The following is a 6,477-nucleotide window of genomic DNA, read 5'->3' on the forward strand; positions in this document are numbered from 1 at the left end:
GCAATCTGCCCCCCTGGCCCTTCCGAAGTGCTGGGATTACAGGTATGAGCCACTGATCCTGGCCCCTCAATGGATATGCTGATGACCAACTACACTGCAGAGGACAATCTACTTTACTGAGTCCACCAATTCAAATGCTAATGTCATATAAAAACACTGTCGCAGACACACCCAAAAATAGTCTTTAACCAACTATCTGGACATCCCCTGATCCCCTGAAGATGACACATAAAATTAACTACAGGTTGAGCATCCCTACTCCAAAAATCAAAAATCCAAAATGCTCCAAAGTTGGAAACTTTTTGAGCACTCACATGATGCCACAAGTGGAAAATTCCACACCTGACTTTATGTGGTAGATCCCAGTCAAAATGTAGGAACATGACACCATGTTTACTCAGCGTCCCAAGGGGAAAATAAAATTACCTTCAAGTTATGGGTATAAGGTGCATATAAAACATAAACGAATTTTTTGTTTAGACTTGAGTCTCCAAGGTATCTCATTATATATATGCAATTATTCTAAAATCTCAAATTCAAAACACTCTGGTCCCAACCAGTTCAGATAAGGGATACCTGACCTATGTCATAATTTTTTTTAATAAAATAAGTTCCATACAATATTTTAAAGCTACATCATTAAAGAGCATGGTTTCACTGACCTTCTAAATGGCATGGTATGGTAGAAAGAGTACTAGAAACACAGCTAGACAACATGTATTCTAAAGTTAGTTTTTGAAAAATGAAAGCATTTATTAACCTCTCCATATTTGTTTCTTCATTTTTAAAATGGCAGAGTAGAAAAAGCAAAGGCTACTAGTTGGTAGTTTCTTAGTGTATTAGTCAACATCCTTGGTTCCAAACTACAAATTTCCTCATCTTGCTTAAGCAACAAAAAGGGACTATTTTCAGGAAAATAAAGAGAGTAATTGGAGAAGAACAAAGTTGGAGAACTGGCACTACTTGACTTAAAGACTTACTATAAAGCTATAGTACTTAAGACAGTATGGTATTGGCAAAAGAATAGATAAATAGATCAATGGAACGGAATAAAGAGCCCAGAAATAGACCTACATAATACATAAGTACCGTCAACTGATCTTTAACAAAAGTAAAAAGGCACTACAATGGAGAAAAGAGATACTCTTTTCAGCCAGTAGTGCTGGAACAACTGGACATCCATATGCAAAAAATGAATCTATACACAGGTCTTACATCCTTCACAAAATTAAATCAAAATGGATTATAGATCTAAATGTAAAATGCAAAACTATAAAACTCTTAGAAGATAACATAGAAGAAAATCGGCTGGGTGCAGTGGCTCATGCCTGTAATCCCAGCACTTTGGGAGGCCAAGGCGGGCAGATCACGAGGTTAGGAGATCGAGACCACAGTGAAACCCTGTCCCTACTAAAAATACAAAAAAAAAAATTAGCCGGGCGCGGTGGTGGGCGCCTATAGTCCCAGCTGCTCGGGAGGCTAAGGCAGGAGAATGGCGTGAACCCGGGAGGCGGAGCTTGCAGTGAGCCGAGATCACACCACCGCACTCCAGCCTGGGCGACAGAGCTAGACTCCGTCTCAAAAAAAAAAAAAAAATAGAAGAAAATCTAGATGACTTTGGATTTGGTGATGACTTTTTAGATACAATACCAAAGTCATGATCCATAAAAGAAAAAAAAGCTGATAAGCTGGATTTCATTAAAATTAAAACTTTCTACTCTGCAAAAGATACCACTGGGAGAATATAAAGATAATCCACAGGCCAAGAGAAAATATTTTCAAATATATATATACATATATATACACACACACAAAAAAAAAATCTCTTAAAACTCAACAATAAGAAAACATACAATCCAATTAAAAAATGGGCCAAAGACCTTAAAAGACACCACACCAAAGAAGATATACAGATGGCAAATAAGCATATAAAAAGATGTTCCACATCATGTATCATCAGGGGAATGCAAATGGAAATAACAATGAGATACCACTACAAATCTATTAGAATGGTCAAATTTCAGCATCCTGACATCAAACGCCAGTGATGATGTGGAGCAACAGGAACTCTCATTAATTGCTGATGGGAATATAAAACTGTACAGCCACTTTGGAAGACAGTTTGGTGCTTTCTCACAAAATTGAATATACTCTTACCACACAACCCAGAAACTGTACTCCTTGCTATTTATGCAAAAGAGTTGAAAACTTGTGTTCACCAACAACATGCACATGTTATAGCAGCTTTGTTCATAATTGCCAAAACTTGGAAGAAATTAGTATGTCCTTCAATAGGACAATGGATAAATTGTTTTATAAATCCAGCAAATTGAATACTATTCAGCACTAAAGATAAATGAGCTATCAAGCCATGAAAAGACATGGAGGAAACTGAAATGCATATTACTGAGAAACCAGTCTGAAAAGGCTATATACTATATGATCTCAAATATATAACATTCTGGAAAAGGCAAAAATACGGACACAGTAAAAAAAAAATCAGTGGTTGTCAGGGGTTCCAAGAAGAAAAAGAAAAACAGAGCACAGAGGATTTTTAGGGTGGCAAAACCACTTTATAATACATTATAATGGTGAATATGTCATTACACATTTGCCCAAACCCACAGAATGTATGACATCAAGAATGAAACCTAAAATAAACTATGGACTTTGGATGATAAAGAGGCATCAGTGTAGGTTCATCAGTTTAACAAATGTACCACTCAGGTGGGGGATGTTGATAATGAGGGAGGCTATGCGTGTGTGGGGGCAGGGGATACATGGGAAACTTTTTACTTTCTCCCCACTTTTGCTTTTAACCCAAAATTGCTCTAAAAAATAAAGTCCATTTTTTCTAAAAAGAAGACAGCCTTTAAAAGATACTGAAAAATTAAAGTTAGAAGTATTGTAATAGACTTCTAGGACCTTATTTGGTACCCACCATCCCTGATAGACACACACTCCAACATTAACCCCAGCTAAAGGTGAGGCCTTGTTGAAACTGTTGGCATCAGGATCAAGAACCAGAAACAATCTATCTACAAATATTTCTCATAAAGTCATGGATTATTTGTATATCCTTAACAATTGGTTATAAAAGTTTCTGAGATGTAAAAAAAAAAAAAAAGACTTTATCTTTTGCAGATGATGTCACTAGCTGTACAAGTTATTTGGGGAAACTTGGGAGATCCAAGAAAAGCTACAATGAGATATGCTGCTTCTCCCACTTCTTTATGTGGCTACCTTGCTTCCCCTAAGTTTCTGTGTTCTTTGCTAAAGAAATCAGGAATTTACTCTGTGTGTGGGGGTGTATGTGTGTGTGTTGTACGCACAGAGAGGCACCAGGGGTTTCTTCCCACCAATCTATAGCCTACCTGAAATGACACACTTACATAACCAAATGTCTATAATTAAAATATCCCTACCTACCTCCATTTCACACTTGCTGTCTCCAGAATGCATCTTGCTTTTTCACACCTCTACTTCTTTAATTATATTGCCCTCTGTGCCTGGACTGCACATAGTTGCCTCCCCCTCTCTCCTCTTACCCCCAGCAACTCCCACTACCTCATTTCACAGAAAAGAGGGATCTATGCAGACACCCTAGCAGGTGTCCACAATAGCACTTACCACTGTGCCATTATGTGTTTCTTCTTATGTCTAATCCTGTGTTGGACTGTGAACCACTCAAGAACCAGAATTGTTTTCTTTACCTTTATATCTCTAGGGTCTAGAGTGTTTATTAAAGAATGTACCTATGTGTTTATTTAGAAATGGAATTTAACACTTACAATAAAAATAGGCAAAGGAACCAGACATCAAAGATCTGACTGCTTTAAATGTCCTGTCTTCTTCCCTCAACCCCATCCCACACTTTCCCCTGTCCCTCTCCTCAACATATTCATTTAGTTATTCATATTGCTTAATCTGGAAACATTTCTCGAAAAAGATATTTTTTAAGGTAAGGCAAGAAGTAAAAAACAAAAACAGTATTTTCTTCCTCACCCACTTGAGAAGGCCCATATGTGGGACTGGTTTTTCTAAAATGAGAAGCAAGGCTAGTCCCATTTCCTTTTCTCACCCCCTCCAGTCCTATGTCAAAGATCCAGTGCTCTATCCCCTTCTAAGTCAAAGGGGTGTCTGTCTCAAAAGAAAATGAATTCAAATACACCTGTAATTGTAAAAGGCTTTATCCTCTGCGATGGGAGTGATATTCTGGAAGTAAAGAATAAGACTGCCTTTGGCACCCAACTAATGGGGCTACTTTCACATAAGGAACTAACCAAAGACAGAAAATCCCACCCTGAGTTTTGAGTACATTTGCTTAAAGTTCATTTCTTCTGTCACTACTATACGAAAAATATCACTCCAGATAAATGCTGCGTACCCCCTAAAAGGAGCTGCTTTCTATGTTCATGGCCATTTTAGGTGTTCAAGATATGAGGTGGGGGAGGGTTATCCTAGTGTTGGAATTAGGAAAAGTATAGACTATCCCATAGTGATAAAACCATGTGCTACTGAAGAATGGCCTCAGAAGGTGACACTCCCAGGCTAAGTAACACTGTTTGGCATCTGGTTCTCAGACACCGGTTTCTTAGTCCCTCCAAAAAATGAGGTCCTTGATCACAGATTGACTCTAACACAAATCACGTATTTACCAAGCTGTCTATAATCATTTTTAGTGGTCAGCTTTCCTTTTCAATAACAGCATTCTTTCCTAAAAACAACCATTCTCTAGAGTTATGGCTTAAAACCAGTCTGTACCATTTATTAAAGTTGATATGCCTATAGAAGCTTGAAATTTATTTATTTATTTATTTTTTGAGATGGAGTCTCCCTCCTGGACTGCAGTGGTGCGATCTCAGTTCATTACAACCTCTGACCGCGGGGTTCAAGCGATTCTCGTGCCTCAGCCTCCCCAGTAGCTGGGACTACAAGCATGAGCCACCACGCCCGGCTAATTGTTGTATTCTTAATAGAGATGGGGTTTCACCAGGGTGGCCAGGCTGATCTCTGAACTCCTGACCTCAAGTGATCTGCCCTTGGCCTCCCAAAGTGCTGGGATTACAGGTGTGAGCCACCGCGCCCAGCCCAAATTTATCTTTTACAGTTGCATTCTTGTTTGTTGCATTTTCTCAAATTTCAGTAAACTGTTTACCTATTTGCCTGGGTTTTCCACAAAACAGTGTGTCACTATCGATTATGTTCTGGACTTGATTTCCTATACAAAAGTGGTAACACAGTGAAGGGCAAGTTGATTTCCTCAAACATGGTGGGAAGCGAGGAGACTAACTGCCACTGTTTATTTCTGCTCAAGAGGACTATACTGAACTATTTGCACTGCACATATTTAAATGGTACAAATTTTATACTGGAATAAAATGAAGCTACATGATCTCAAAATTAGGGTTGAGACCTTCTATATGATAAAGTACTCAATCCAGCAACTCTGCCTGAGAAGATCAATTAATACTTCGTTTGGAACCCTAACTCCAGCCTCTTACTGTCTGTGTGACATTGAGCAATTTACTGAGACTCTCTGAGCATGTTTCCTCGTCTTCTAAAATGAAAAAGTACAATAGCTACCGCAGTGGTTGGGTTCTCAAGTCAGTAAGTAAGGGGATGTTCAGAGACCAGCCTGGCCACCCTGGCAAAACCCCGTCTCTACTAAAAATACAACAATTAGCCGGGCGTGGTGGCTCATGCTTGTAGTCCCAGCTACTCGGGAGGCTGAGGCACGAGAATCGCTTGAACCCCACGGACCTAAGTTGAAATTCCCTTTGAAAATCACTTCAATTGTCCATAAGTACAGTACATTGACTTTTGCGTACACATCACTATACAGTAAGTCCTACTGACACTAAATTTTGAGCAACCATTGAGATAAACTAAATAAGAAATGAACGTATACATTATAGTTACTGTAAAACTTGAATGGCATATGCACATGTCAAGACATTAAAGCCATCCTGGTTTTAGAACTCACAATCACTAACAGTACATGGGGTATGGATGGAGAACACCACTACAGGTGCTTAACAAATGTCCGTGTCCTTCCTTCCTTCTGTACGTTAAAAGACCTGGAAACCTTCCTGGAGCAGCCGGCTGAATGCGGCTACGTCAGGGACACAGGTATTGATTCACGCAGAGTACTTCGAGGGAAGAAGCTTGTGCGACTCGTTTGGGGTTCTTACCCTGGCATTGGCACTTAGAAGCACCTTGATGAATACGAAAAGGAATTATTGTTTACCCTAGATTAGCGCTGGAGCTATTTCGACGTAATAGCGACCCCAAGTACATTTGAAAAATCAAACTTCTCACATACATCACTTCCTGGAAGCCCTATTCAGCCTTTAGCCCAAGCAACGCTGAGCCCAATCCTTCGGCCTTCCGTAGTCTCGCTCGGTTTCGCGAGATCGAGGCTGAGCTCCGCCGCGCCGCCGTGGGGGCGGCCCCAGAACACTTCCGGGTGTAACT

General features: G+C 39.7%; 1 long non-coding RNA gene across 1 annotated transcript in view; it reads right to left on the reverse strand.

The window, feature by feature from the left end:
* Positions 1-6,474, reverse strand: part of LOC117083779 — a 37,502-nt gene extending 31,028 nt beyond the window's left edge. The window contains exon 1 of the long non-coding RNA XR_004437210.1: positions 6,195-6,474. This is a non-coding gene — a long non-coding RNA (uncharacterized LOC117083779). The remainder of the gene's footprint in view (positions 1-6,194) is intronic.
* Between the last annotated feature and the right edge of the window lie 3 nt (positions 6,475-6,477).

The sequence above is a fragment of the Trachypithecus francoisi genome, unplaced genomic scaffold (genome assembly GCF_009764315.1).
Source record: "Trachypithecus francoisi isolate TF-2019V2 unplaced genomic scaffold, Tfra_2.0 Lachesis_group0, whole genome shotgun sequence".
NCBI classification, from domain to species: domain Eukaryota; kingdom Metazoa; phylum Chordata; class Mammalia; order Primates; family Cercopithecidae; genus Trachypithecus; species Trachypithecus francoisi.